At 42.7% G+C, this 15,328-nt stretch overlaps 1 long non-coding RNA gene across 1 annotated transcript; it reads left to right on the top strand.

The window, feature by feature from the left end:
* Positions 1 to 8,754: 8,754 nt before the first annotated feature.
* On the top strand, positions 8,755 to 10,487 carry LOC148400890 (uncharacterized). The gene is made up of 2 exons (XR_015857492.1): positions 8,755 to 9,254; positions 9,475 to 10,487. It is a non-coding gene; the product is annotated as an uncharacterized LOC148400890 (long non-coding RNA).
* Positions 10,488 to 15,328: the final 4,841 nt, after the last annotated feature.

The raw sequence follows: 15,328 nt of genomic DNA, 5'->3' as shown, positions 1-15,328 counted from the left end.
TCGTACGTATGTATGTCATATTCACTGCATGTATTTTTCACGAAGGTTTTGGTGTTGTTCCAAGACCCATAATGTTGCAGGTGTGTGATTGTTAGGCCAACACAGAGCTTTAAGAAAATTTGTTATGACTCAAATGATCTTAAAATTGTCTATGCAATCTTATTTTTTTTTACGACAAGTTTGAATTTAAGGAAAATTTGTATGCCAAAACAATGATGTTGGACATTTTAGCTGTTTATAAGGGGGGGTAGAATTATGAATTATTGCTAGGCGTATAAAAGATAAATGTCACGCTCCTTCCTGTTGAAGAATCCATAAGTTCAGTGTGATTAATAGTCAAACGCGACAAAGTGACAGCTTTCTTTGTTAGCGTGTAATTAATTTATTCATTCAGCACTTCTTGTCTCGTACAGAACAAAACAATAAAATTAGAAATTTGGCTAATACATAACTTGCAGATTCTTTTTTTGAGACTGCAATAATTGAAAAGCCAATAATTCAATGATTCCGGGTGCAGTCTGGCATTAATAATCTTTTTATTATTTAGTTCTTCGTTCCCAGCACAACAATAGCGTGGCGTATAATAAGATCAAAGCGAGCGAGCTAATAATGGGCGAGCTGAGGAGGAGCAGTGAAGGAGGCTTTTACACTATGTCAGTCAAATGCTTTGAAATGGCGTCTAATTCCAACTCGCTCTGTTTTTCGTTCACATCAATGGCGCCCGGTGCCCCCGCCGACAGCACAAAACTGTCTATTCTGTTCATGTTGAATTGTTTCATGATTACATCCTCGACCACTTTTAGTAGTACTCGTCTTACATTCTCACTACACCGCTTCATTTCTACAGATGATTCGCTTTAAGTATATTTAAAATATTTCTATTTTTCCATTTGTTTTGATTGATATTCACATCAAGGGAGGGAATTTGGGGAAGAAGGTCAAATGCGTAACCCGGTTGTGTTGTTTGGTCAATCCAGGCAATGGGATATATTGGATAAAAACATTTTTTGTATGTTTCAGGAAAATATAAAGCGCTGAAATTACTAGGAAAAATGTTACTAGTATAGTTTTTGTGAGAAAATCCCAACATTAGCATAGTCCGTAACAAAGCAAGTCCGCTAGCTAGCATATGTCGTGGTTGTCTTCCACCGTGCATTTTATTGATTGGGTTATGTTGGATAAAACATTTATGTATGTTTCAGGAACATATAAGAAGTTGAGGTTACTAGAAAAAATGTTACTCGCATCCAAACATTAGCATAGTCCATAACAAAGCAAGTCCGCTAGCTAGCATATGTCGTGGTTGTCTTCCACCTTGCATTTTTTGATTTACTCGTTTCCCTAACAAGGCCGGAAGGGAGAAAGTGGAGTCGTGATCTCAGGTCCCAGGAGGCAATCTGAGAAGCAGAAGCTCTGGCCACTCGCCAGCACTAACTGTACTGTCGCTCCACTTCCCGCTGAGACAACATCCATCTCCCTCATCAAGGCCGACACTGCGTTTATTCCCACATTCATTTGTCATGTCCCCAATCAGCCGGATGAATGAAAACGCCACGGCCATGATGGATGAAGGTTCTAATTAAGATGAAAACAAAAGCTCCGCTCGTCTGTTTAGCCAACATAAGAGGTGTCGTAGTTACTGTCACTCAGATGCAGGTCAGGTGACAGGATGTCGAGAAGGGTGTGTTTTTTTTTCTTTTTTGGGGGGGTGATGATGCTTTTGTTTGTTTAAAACAAAGAGTGTATGGCACAGAATTGTATCTGAAGGAGGTCCCCTCGGATATGAGTTATTCAAAGGCATGCAAATGACACAACCATGTGCTGCTTTACAAGGGGGTTGTGTTCATTTTGGATCTGCTTAATTGCTTCATTTCTAAAATAACTCAACGCTTGTTTACTGGCTCGAGCGAACGGGAACACGGAAGCTGCATTGCATTTGATGCATCTGTTTGATTTCCTTTATTGTTTCGGTATTATTCCACTAGCTGCCACTCACACGGAATGCTGTTTAGCATTTAAATTGTAGGGATGTTTTTTTTTTCTCAAGAATTCGTAAATTAGGAGTTTTGGGGCCATACCGACAAGAAGAAAAAAAAAAAACAGTTCTACCAGATACCAATGTAAAGTGTGTGCGTGTGTGTGTGTGTGTTTGTGTTTGTGTGTGTGTGTGTGTTTGAGAAGGTGTTGACAAGAATGTAGGAAAAAGCAAACGCATTGAGTGGAGGAGACGCTGGTGGAAGTTAATCATCTTGGTCAGATGCAGAAAAGCCATATTGAATTACACACACACACACACACACACACACACACACACACACACACACAAAGCATATCAGTGGAGGTGAGCCATGCGTGACACGCCTGTAGTCCCTTTTAAACATGCAGCAATGCCAGCAGGACTTTCAGAGCTTTTTTTTTCTCAATCATTGAAAGGAATCAATTATTGTCGATGCAACAGAAGCAGCCAAGCGTGTAACACACGACATATCAGCGCGTTGCACTTTGCAGACTCGAAAGCGGCCATCTTTTGTCACACCGAGTTGCATCAGCAGACATTATTCACAGTTAATACACGCCGCATACATCCGTTCATCCACACCGGATACATCAGCAAAAGCTTCATTGTTAAATCAGTGTATCATATTTACTCGCAGGAAGTAAAAAATGAGAAATGGCAGAGTTATTTTCAGCTTTGCTTCAATCAGTAAGATAACCCACAAATGCCAATTTCATAATCAGCAACAGAGTAATGTAAGCATGACCAAGAGCAAATAAATTAAATTGTCTAAAGAAAAGGTTTTCATGCATGGACCTAAACTTTGAAAGCCAAATACTATAAAAATCCAACTGAAGCTCAACAGTCCAGATGGGACTGTGAACATTTGTTCCCCTCAGTTGCCATCCTAATGTAAGCCCTTCAAAATAACCCCAATATTGCCTAAATATTCTTATTATGTACATCGCATAACCTCCTCTGCTTCTAATCATCCCCCAGAGCCGCGCTTGAGCTTCATATCGGCGGGGACACGCGTAATCCCGTGTTCGCCTGAATAACACATCACGAAAAAGAACACAAAAATATAAAAACATCATCCCGACTCCCAGAATGGCAAATCTCTTTTTTCGTGTTCTCTCTGAGTGGACAAGCCTTGTTATTTATTTGGGAACACGGATCAGAGTGCCGACTAAGGACTTCCTAAGGACAGAACCGCTGTTTTCACATCATATCCGGTGTATACAAGCTGTAAAGCAACGTTGCTAGAACCCGAGGCCTTTGTTAACACTTGTTTATTGGGCCTTCTCTCCACCAGACACACTTGCAAATATTGATCGCTACACGTTTTTGGACATTGTCCTTGTAGCCAAAACATCAACCTGGAAAGAGAAAGATTGACGGTTGTCACTGCTTATTTGGGATAGCAACAACAGAGTAGCCCATGAACACGGTCACGTTCATTTTTTTTTTTCAAATTATGCAATTGTTACTAAAAGACGGGAAAACAATGGAGTGGTCATGATATATGTTGTATTAGGGGAAAAACCACTTTACTTGACAAGGACAATGCACATTAATGAACACGTGTTAGCTATGAGGTAAATGAGCTAAACCACAAAAGATACGTCTCGATAGCTTATAAAACAAAAAGGTCTGTTTACTTATAAACAAAATATGGATACCCTCAAGTTTATGAAAGCCGCTCTTGTTTTAAGAGCGGCTTTTGCCGGTTGGCCGTCTATTATTGAGCTCACCTCATCTGTCAACCCAAACAATGAACAGACCATACAAAATGGATGACTATATAAAAGTGCGTATGAGCAAAATGGTTTAGTCTCAATGTAGGGGGGTGGCAGCCATGATGGATACGACACCGTGTGCCAGATTTATCTTGGGAATGGAGTAATTAATACCCGACTGGAGCTCTGCACTCATACTGATAGGAAAAGAGGATAAGCAGAGGGAAAGGTATGGTGACTAGAAGGTATGCTTGCTTTCGTCAAGGTTATGTTACAAGTATGGCGAGTGATGCTATGTAATGGCGTCCCCTATTGCAAGGTGACCCCAACAACAGCTAATGGTGACTAATACACCCCATGCGCAGAAATGTAAGAATGCCGGTGATCAATGCGCCGTATTCCTTCCTTCTTTCTTTGTCCCCTGACATCAGTTTGGAATAATGTAGATTTTAAATTCGACAAAGAGAAAGGGCATAAAAACTCAGTTTCAACAGAGCGACTTTCCATTACGTGTTCAAACTGCTTTTTCCACGCAGCACCGCCTTCATAATCGGATGTTCCTTTTTTCTTTTTTTTACTTCTGACCTCACTTCATGCATTTTTTTTTGCAAAAAGCGTGGGTGTTATTTAGAGGTTTCAGTCATTTTGGTGCCATCCCTTCACACGCCACTACCCTTCAGCCCCCAAAGCACACCTCCTGAGTTTATTGTGACACAACAGGCTGCGTTCAATTCCATGCCTTCTCGTAACATATACAATGACATGCACCAGTGATATGTAGAATTTTTTATTTATTCATTCAGCATTGTTCCAAAACTATGGAAACAACAATCACAATAAATTTTAGTACATTTTGTGCATAACCAGCATTAGAATAAAAGCAAGACATTAAAAGGGTCATGAGAACTCTTAATAGTCCACATTAGCTGAAATGTGTTGGCACACTGTGCTACTTTGTTATAATTGCAGTCATTAGCCTGTTTTTTTTTTCTTTAATAATAGGCTACAATCCCCAAGGTCCCAAGGTTTAGCATAATAATGTTGTTTTCCGAAGGCTGTGCTGCTCAGACACTCTGATAGCAAAATTTCAGGTACCAGTGTGATGAATAGCAAAAAAAGATCCTATTCATCCGTCTTCCTGCGGTTTCGTGCGGCGATGGTGCACCGTTGAGGTCTTTGATCAACCAGGCGGAGACAATTCAACCCGCAGCCCCTCAACGCCTTGCGGCACGCCGGCTTTACCTGCTGCTAAGTCAGGTATCACAGCCGGGGACCTTAAAGAGGCTTTAACCTTCCCGCCTCGTCGGGCTGACATTGATTCACGCTGGAGTCGCGGCGTGGATTTGAGACCCTGACGCAGGAACCCCCTTTCATGTCGGGCTGTTTATGAGAATATGAAAACGGCGTTCTCGACCCGGGGCTTGGGGCCTGATCTCCTATAGCGCTCAACCGCCCCCACCTCCAAGACAGACCCGACCCCTCGACGAATCTCATGTAGCACACTTAATACCCGTAAGAACATGGCGCGCGACGCTCCTCATCTTTGGTAACAGAAAGGAATTTGAGAGCAGATTAATATTATGAACAGTAATATTCCCCCCGTGGCATCTGCATGTGCGGCGGATTACAGGGCTCCGCCGCGATTACCGGCAGGGGGAAGAAGGGTTACAAGTCCAAAAAAACTTTTCATCTTCACCCTTGGCACAAGAGCGCACGCATGCAAAGACATATAACAGTATTAGCTAGCAATAGTATGCGCGCTTGCTGCCTTTATTAATACACTTCGTATTTTTAGATGGGTACAGTACTTTTCACCTTTTGTGGTTTTCTTTATGTCGTCGTGAAAGTCAATATCCTACATTGTTGCGTATATTAGTGCACATATGACAAAACACTTGAAGGATGCGGGACTTACTTTTATATACTTCACCTGCTAAAATCAATCCAATGAAGGTCAAGATTCATTAAGCATGAAAAGAAAATTACGACGTGCGCTCTGTTTTAACTGTTCAATATCTATCAAGACATGCAGGAGAATTTCCATTTTGTGTGTGGTGGGCTTTGATTGTCACATCACCACACAATATACAACCTTGTATAGCGTACACCGCGACGGTAAATCAAATGCTGTCTTGTAAAAGTGAAGTCAGCGTTAATTACAGAAATAAAAGACTAGCATATTTGTCGCTGTCCTATTGTTAGCATATCACGCTGTCTCATAAGTCCATCTCTTCTCCGTAAGAAGATTCTCTTTGCAATGTAGTTCCTGAATGCCAAAACAGACCAGTGTCTGGACAAATGTTGAGTAAACTATTTCTTGAGCTCGGGTCTGGGTTTCTCGCTCATGTGTGCTTATGATTAGCCTATCAAAAAAGGAAGCATACATACACCACTAATCTCCCATAGGACTGCATTAGGGACCCCTCAGGGCTCGGTGTCAAGCCCACTCTGGATATTAGTTTTCATCGAGGGGCTAGAGGGACCTGCCAGGGTTTTTGTTGGTTGGGTCGCCTTAAACCTCATTATAACTACTTGCCACCAGGCTGACGCCAAGCCACGCGTGCGAAGCGGGTCGAGGAAATCCCTCTCGGGAGTTGTCTTTTTGACACGAGACTCTGCAATTTCCTCGGCACCTTTCGTGTGAGGATAACACTCGGCCCACTGTGGGCCATGTGCGAGCAATAAGTCAGGCCTAATGAATGCCAGGCGCTGAGGGCGAGAGAGGGCAAGAGGGGGCCTAAGAGCGGGGCCTCTCGTGTCTGAAATTATCCGCGGGGAAACGCTCTGACACGCTGTTCTGCTGCGTGAAACGAAAAGAAACAACACTGTTTCCATTTAGAGTTAAGTCGGAATCACTGCGCGCCAGAGATCGCACACGTTTGTGACAGATAAGCGGCGGGGCATTTCCCGTCTTTAGCCAACCGTGTTGACTTTGTGGATTCCTGCTCAGTCTGTGGGATTGAACGGAGGAAGGAAGGCAAAGAGGCAATGCTGTGTGCCACCACGCGGAGTCTGAGCTCGTCAGAAGCTCATAAGCCTCCAGTTCAAAGAGCAATCTGATAGGAAAGCTGCCTTGGCAGCGGTTTCCTCCCATGTGGCTGCCAGGAGACGGCTTCTGTCGGACTGCGCCCAGTAGGCATCAATTAGAACGCTGAAGGGTGCCATCCACTCACTTACAACACATGCGGCATTTGGATGGATTGGAAAACAATCGTGCAGGGCTGGACAGTAAAAGTGGAATCTTGGACGCCACAGGCTTTTTGAAAACTCTTTTAGATGTATATATGAGTAGTATAGATCTAGAGAGAGAGAGAGAGAGAGAGAGAGAGATTGGACAGCAGTATTGCCTTCTGTTTGTAGGTTGTGTCCTCAAGTGGTCAACTAAAAGAATTGCAAGGTTCTAATTTTTCTTTTGCTTAAATTGTCAGCATTTGATAACAAAAATAAGAATAAACCTTTATTTTATGTTTTTATAGTTTACGTTCTCCACTTTATTTAGCAAAAGTACGTATGATATGATCATGCGTGGCTAAAACAAAACAAAAACAAACAATGAAAATGTGTTTTAGGTGTTATTTGTCATGGTGTTTTTGAATACTAAGTAAATATGTAATTTCACTTACATATTTGATATAAGACAGCCACAATAGTTTGTGTCATTTTATGATGGTTTTTCTTTGTTTCCCCAAAACAAATTGATCAAAACCAACTAAACTTAATAAATTATTTTAAATCATGTTTTACGTGACAGCCAATCAGTATTCCAAAATGTGAGGGATACATACATTGTCATTTCCCCTCCTCCCAATAGACCACATTATAATGCATGAATCACAGCTGCTTTGGCATTGACAGGATTAGCATTTAGGACACATGATAGAAAAACCATCTGTTACAGCTCTAAACCCTTTCAAATCCCCTGATCTGCCATTGACAAGTTTTGGATCTGCAATGAGATATAGAGATTTGAAACAAAAGCATTTGAAAAAAAAAATCAACGAATAAATATTTCTCATGTTATATTATTGGGATTTACAAGGAGAAACGCATTGCGTGCCTCTATTCGGGAGGACATAGAGACAATTAATACAAGATCAGGGAATGGAGTAGGAATGGAGAATGTGGCAGAAATCAATACTTTATTCCATTTGCATGGCTTTGATGGTGCACATGAAGAGCCACAGATTAAGATTACTACTGACGGGTTGATAGTTAACACTCGTTCATGAGCCGCCAGCACTCCCGCTTGTCTAACGCCTTAGGAAAGACAAGTGTTTTACATTGGCCTGTTTAGAAGGGCACGTTCTAAGAGTGTGTTAGCAACAGGATGAACAACATGCATGGTCATGCAAAAGTCAAAAAGTAGAAAGAAAGAAGAAAAGAAGCACACAACATGTGCGTCTCATTTGGAGTTCCTCAGGGTTCAATGCCCAGCCCATGAGATGTTTTTGTTACAGATTTCAATAAATACCTGAGAACCTGCTGTTCTCAAACATTACTAAAGATAGTCATAAGAAATTGCTGGTTGTATCAGAACAAGACATATGAAAAAGGACCTAAAACAGGCAGGGTTAAGAAGAATGTTGTGCTGTACTCACTCCGAAGCGTCTAGGTCTTCACCAGCTAGACAGCGAGCGAACAATGCCCCAAATAATTAGACTTTGTTGTCTTTAATGCTGATTTATTGAGGAATGGCCTCAAACCATTGCCCTCTTAAGACCATCGTAAAACTGAAATACAATAAGAAACACCGCGTTAGACAATCGTTAGCTTGTAGCATGTTAGCTAACGTAACTTCGATATGTAAATAAAATTAACATACAATCGTTTACACAAGTTCTAACAGGAAAAAAGTTCACAAGACTTACGGACAAATCGTTTTGAAGAACATCAACTTCGTGCATCCACCGGATGTATAACTGACGCCGTTGACAGATCTAGTACTGTGCGCGTCCACAGGAGGGCGCTGTTAACTAGTAAACAGAAAATGATGACGTTTCAATACAAAACATCCAAAGGGCAGACAATTGTTTCACTCTGTTTATGTAATTGCATATTTTGTCCAGCAAGGGCTTCAAGCTTGGTTATTGTGGGGGAGAGGGCTCAGTTCAGTTAGTGTAGAGCTGCAGAGACACACAGATTGTTAACCGAGTCTTACTGTGTCACTATGTCTGGGTTTTTTTTTCTTTGTTTTTTAATGATTAAAGCAGTTGTGTCAAAGAATGGACAGACTCAAATGTATTAAGTGGATAATTTATAGTAACTGCACGTAAGACATAACTCACAGTAAATTGCATTAAGCTTAGTAACGTTTCTCCTGACTAACGCATTGGAATTGAAATTTTGGAGGCAAGAATTTAAGTGTGCAATAAAAATATTTGTGCCAACATTACAAGGGGCACTGTAGGCCTATGTAGTGTTGTGCAGTGGAGCTAATTAAGTCCAGCAAGTTGAAAGGCTTTAATATTTCATCATAAAGCCTGATAAAGACACAACTACAGAGGAACCTACAGAAGAAGGTATGGAAGCTGTTGGATTACAAATTAATTTTAAAAAAATGTGGAAGATGTCAATGTTTGTTAAAGGGCTGTTGCAACAAATAAAGTCAGATAGGACGCAACCAAAGATCGGTAGTGTTGGTTTGAACCAATGGCTAATTTGTTTTGAGATTTCAATGAGTCACGGGAGATATATGGAAGACTCAAATTAAGTCAATGACAATGTCTTTATTTCTGATAGCGTACCAGTGGCAACATTGACGAAGCCTTGAACTCACAAGATCTAAGTCAACTTCTGGTCATCCTTTAAACTTGTCATCATCTGCTGTATATGCATGCTTGAAAGCGGAATTGGAAATATCTGCGCATCAGAATAGGAGGCCAAGTTTAAAGCAGCCACACTGAAACAGGAAACTAATCTTAAAGCCGCAGCACTGGAATGGGAAGCAAGAATTGTAGCACCTCAAGCAACTAAAATGGAACCGGAAACAAAGTTTAAAGCCACAGCACTGGAATGGGAAGTTAAGATTGAAGCGGCTAAAGCAGCAGAGATGGAACAGGAAGCGAAGTTTAGAGCTACAGCTCTGGAATGGGAAGCTAAGATTGAAGCAGCAAAAGCAGCAGCACTGGAACAAGAAGCTAAGCTTGAAGCAGCAACACTGGAATGGGAGGCTGAGCTTGAAGCAGCAAAAGCAGCAACACTGGAACAGGAAGCGAAGCTCAAAGCAGCAGTACTGGAAGTGGCAGCGTTGGAACGAGAAGCTAAGCTTAAAGCAGAGAAGGAAGCGATTGATATTCAGACTTGTTTAGCTGCTGCTGACACAAGGCTCAAAGAGTTGCATTTTCACGAGGAATCCAATGATTCACAAAATGACAACGGTGTCGTATCACAAGAGGAGCAGCTAAATATGAAAGATGAACCAGACAATTCTGGAGAAGTTGTTCCACCAATTCCTATTCAAAACAATGAAGCTTAGACTCGGGACATTTCAAGAACTTTACAACACCCAAACTGACGAGTTACACATGAAGTAGGCGGAGGTGCCAAATCCATTTCCACAAAGTAAAAACTCTGCCACAGTTTGACTTTAGCCACACGTGCTTTAAATATTGACATTTCTGAAGCTGTTAAGAAAAAATATTCAGTTGATGGAGTGTGAGTCATAGTCCACCATCTTAACTCATTCACTGCCATTGACGTCAAACATCATGTTGTACTGGGCTAGCAGTGAATAAAAGTCAAAGTCAAAGTCAGCTTTATTGTCAATTTCTCCACATGCCAAAGACACACAAAGAAACCGAAATTTCGTTCCCCCCTATCCCACGGTGACAAGACATGGCTCACAACAGACAAACAAGTAAACAAGTACAACAAAAGCGTGCTGAATAAATAATGAATAAATAACACAACCATAAATAAATAAATAAGAGGAGCAGAAAAAAAAGGAGCAAGTGCGCGTACAGCAGACATTCCCGAAAATAGCGCAACAGTGCCGCACGCTACGCAGAAGGGGGTAGCGAGTTCAGGGCCCTAACAGCCTGGAGAAAGAAGCTGTTGGCGAGTCTGGTGGTGCGGGAGCGCAGGCTCCTGTACCTCTTCTCAGAGGGCAGAAGGTCAAACAAAGAGTGAGCCGGGTGACTCACATCTCTGGCAATCGAGGTTGCCTTGCGGGCAAGATGGGAGGTGTAAATGTCCTTCAGGGAGGGGAGCGAAGCACCAATAATCTTACTAGCCGTATTCACTATGCGCTGCAGGGCCTTCAAGATCTGTTCAGTCCAGTTACCACCCCAGACAGCGATGCAACTGGTGAGGACGCTCTCAATGGTGCCACGGTAGAATGTAGACAGGACTGCCTGAGGAGCACATGCACGCCTGAGCTTCCGCAGGAAGTACAGGCGGCGCTGAGCTTTCTTTGCCCGTGACGAGGTGTTTGCGGACCGGGAGAGGTCCTCACTGATGTGCACCCCCAGGAACTTGGTGCAGCTCACCCTCTCCACCACAGCACCGTCGATGATCAGCGGCAGGTGTGTTGTGTGACCCTTCCGGAAGTCAACAATGATTTCCTTGGTCTTATTGACGTTCAGCAGGAGGTTGTTGTCCCTGCACCACGTGGTCAGAAGGTCAACTTCCGACCTGTACCGAGTCTCGTCGCCCTTCGTGATGAGACCCACCAGAGTCGTGTCGTCAGCAAACTTCACTATGCGGTTGTCGCTGTAGGTCGCAGAGCAGTCATGCGTCAGCAGGGTGAAGAGCAATGGACTGAGCACGCAGCCCTGGGGGGCCCCCGTGCTCAGCGTGATGCTGGCGGAGATTTTGTCGCCAACACGCACCACCTGAGGCCTCTGACAGAGGAAGTCCAGTAGCCAGTTGCAGAGGGAGGTACTGAGGCCCAGCTCGTCGAGTTTGGAGATGAGTCGCTGCGGCACAATGGTGTTGAAGGCAGAGCTGAAGTCCACAAACAGCAACCTCACATATGAGTCCTTTCTCTACAGGTGGGTGAGGGCCGAGTGGAGGGCAGAGCAGATGGCATCCTCAGAGGACCGCTTGGCACGGTACGCAAACTGGAAAGGGTCAATGGTGGGGGGGAGAACGGACTTGATGTGCTCCATGACCAGCCGCTCAAAGCACTTCATGATGATGGGCGTCAGTGCCACAGGGCGGTAGTCATTGAAGCAGGACGGTGCAGGTTTCTTCGGCACAGGAACGATGGTGGCAGCCTTGAAACACGAGGGCACGATGGCCTGCTGCAGGGAAACGTTAAAGATGTCCGTGAAGACACCCGACAGCTCCCCAGCGCAGTCCTTCAGCGCTCGACCCGGGATGTTGTCAGGGCCCGCCGCCTTACGGGTGTCAATAGCGGCAAGCGCCCTCCTCACACCGTCGGCAGAGAGGCGCAGGGGCTGCTCGTGGGGGGGGGAGTGGTCTTCAGCGGGCAAGTGCTGTTCTGGGCGTCGAAGCGAGCAAAGAAGCGGTTCAGATCGTTCAGCAGACGGACGTCGCCCTCACAGCTCCTCGGCGTGGGCTTGTAGTCCGTGATGGTCTGAATGCCCCGCCAAAGGCTACGTGCGTTCTTGCTGTCCTTGAAGTGCGTGGAGACCTTGCACGAGAATGCCTTCTTCGCTTCTTTGATGCCTCGGGACAGGTCGGCCCTCGCTGTCCTCAAGCCAGCCTCATCCCCCGCTCTGAAAGCCTTGTCCCTGGCCCTCAACAGTCTGAGGACAGCCCCCGTCAGCCACGGCTTCCAGTTCATGTTTATCACTAATGCACACTTACTGTGAGTTTAGTTTTTCTGCTGATGATTAAAGCAGTTTTTTTCAAAGTATCTTCAGAATTCCTTGACAAGCTTCAATTAGAAACCAGGTAATTGGTACCTGTAACTCAAACGTTACGCCATCTTATATTGCCATTGTGTCAAACTCTGATAATCTGTTGAGTGCCCATTCATTGCTGCTCGCAGTTTTAATTTCTATTAATGAAGTTCCTACGGTGTAATTTAATAATGTAGAAGTTTTACTTGCATATGGGTGATAAATCATAATAGGAGTGTAATCCTTACCTCACTTCATTTAGTGTAAGAAATAATCATGGGCTTTGTGTAAGGGCAGGATTGATGGAATTTGGGTCAGTGTTGAGCATGTCGGGGGAGCAACCTTTACCCCTGATTCAATACAAATTGACCTCCTTAGCTACACAAGGCCACATCCTACAATGTTGTTCGCTGTTTTAAACTTGACCTCACACACATAAACTTGCTCCTTACCTCACCCCTAACCCATTACATTAGATTTTGTCTTACATGGAAGAATTACTTTAATCACAATCGAGTTAAATCCTACCATGACCCTTACAGTTGACCTTTATCGGGTGAGGAACCGCATGCCTCATTATAAGAACTGAGTTTTTCCTTTAACATTGTCACCCCATAAGGGATTTATTAAATAATATGGTTTTGAACCAATTAACAAACTGCCTTGCAATAATTGAAACTGTGACATTAGGTTAATGTAACACTATGTTTTTTTAAACCAACATTGGCGGCCACGGATTTTTTTTATGTGCTGGAAGTAAACAAAGGCAGGAAGACACGTATGAATCCACACATGCGCACGCGCACAGAGATAATGAAATCAGGTCTCATTGTGCCCCAGATACTGAGGAATATTTCAAATATAATAATAATAATAATATGTTGGATTATGGCTCCATATCAGCTCTTGTGTGTGCAAGGAACGCAAGCCGCCCTTGGTATCAACAGGATCAGTGGATTAATCACAGTGAGACACACACAGATGGTCAGACAGGCAAAATTAGAAAAATATGCAATATGAATACATTTGTCCCACGTAATACCAAGTGTGATTCATCTATCACGAAGATGTAATGGCTTGATGCATTGGTGTACTTAGCATAGAGACAAAGTTAATTTCTTTATAGGCCAAACATTCCCAGTGATATTGCACGCCGCCGTATAAACGATTCTTCTGGGAATATTACGTAAATTAAATGAAAGCCATCTATCTAGTGAGCAAAGCAGCCTTGCGCATTAATTCATTTGTGTGCGGCACTCGGGGAACGCTTGGCATGTTATATATTGTTTCATGAAAGAATACGGACTGTACGTTTGCATGAGTGCAAAGTCGAGAACAGGGTTTTGCATCAATTTGTGTTGCTTGAATGAGACATTTTATAAAGTGTTTTAAACAATATAAAATATGTTGCTGTTTTACCATTTGGACATTTTTAACTGTCGTACTAAAAAATATTTGACTCTTCAAATACCACCATAATGACCTCTGTTATAATAAAGTAGCTTTGTAGGCTTTATTTTGAACTAGGTTTTATTTTATTTTTATTGTAATTTTTTAGATTCCTTTACATTATACATGGTTTGAACATTGAGCATTGCGCTTACATATTATAAGAAAATACAGACACTATATGGTACGCTATAATTCAAAATATATTGCACGTTAAAAGTAAAATAAATACACATTTAAATCAAAATGAGTTAAAGGTGGCTCCCCAATTAATGAAAATAATTTAAATACTTTGTTATCATGTGCAGATTTTCATTATTCACTGGCCAGTATGTATTTTCTCCATCTTTAAAAAAAAAAAAAATTCTTCATCTGGTTATTGAATCCTGTGTTCTCAGTTTGAGGCGACACAAAACATGTTGACACAGACAAGCAAATTCCCCCATTTGTCGGATCAACAAGCTTCCTGAGCTGTACCGTTGACCCGCTCAACCCTCGAAGGCATCGCTTTATTCTTCCAGGAAGAGCTGATAGTTTGTGATGCTTTCAAAGAAACTAGGAAGAGGACAACTAAGTGAATCCAGCTGTTTTTATTGTTGTCTAGGAAGCTGAACGCAAGCTCTGAAAAAGATTTTAGATCCCACGGAGGCTTGGATTATATTCTCGGGCCTGCTCGTCGTCTTTCATGAGTGACAGGGAAAGATTTCCCCCGCGGATGCACGGTTATCATTTCGGAAATGTCTCATCCATCCATCTGTCTATGTATGCACCCCAAATACATTTCCTCAATTAAGAATTAACAAGGCGCAACTATTAAAGCCTCACAAAAACAAACAAGAGCTCCCTGACGAATAGGACGCCAGCCCATTTTTTTTCCCCCCTACTAACTGCTGTCAGCGCCTTGCCGCCACATCGCGTTCCATTTCCGTCCTGGACGAAACATTCCACGTGACAACCAAATGGAATTACCTACAAAAAAGAAATGGTGTAGCATTTTGAATATTTCACAATTACTAAAAGCAATCCCAGTTAGCAATTCATATTTCATGCCTATGTCCTCACCATCACAAAGTATCTCTGAGGCTAATTTGTCTATGATGTGAGTAAGACATCAATAATTGAGTTCCTTGAAAGATTGCACAAGCAAAGCCCTTGATGACCCCCCCCCCCTTCAGGGAAACCACATACGAACAGACTGTTTGCTTGTCCTCGATGGGGACGACCCTCTTTTTAGACTGTAAATAAATCTCGGAAGTACAACCAAAATACAAAAATGGGCAGAGTCAAACCAGATTAGAAACCCTTTGGGGGTTTCGAATCTGGTTTGACTCCGGAAT

The sequence above is a fragment of the Syngnathus floridae genome, chromosome 3, assembly GCF_059516105.1.
Source record: "Syngnathus floridae isolate MCC-2025c chromosome 3, RoL_Sflo_1.0, whole genome shotgun sequence".
NCBI lineage: Eukaryota > Metazoa > Chordata > Actinopteri > Syngnathiformes > Syngnathidae > Syngnathus > Syngnathus floridae.
The sequence above is the reverse complement of the archived record's forward strand: the minus strand, read 5'-3'. Positions and strand labels throughout refer to the sequence as shown.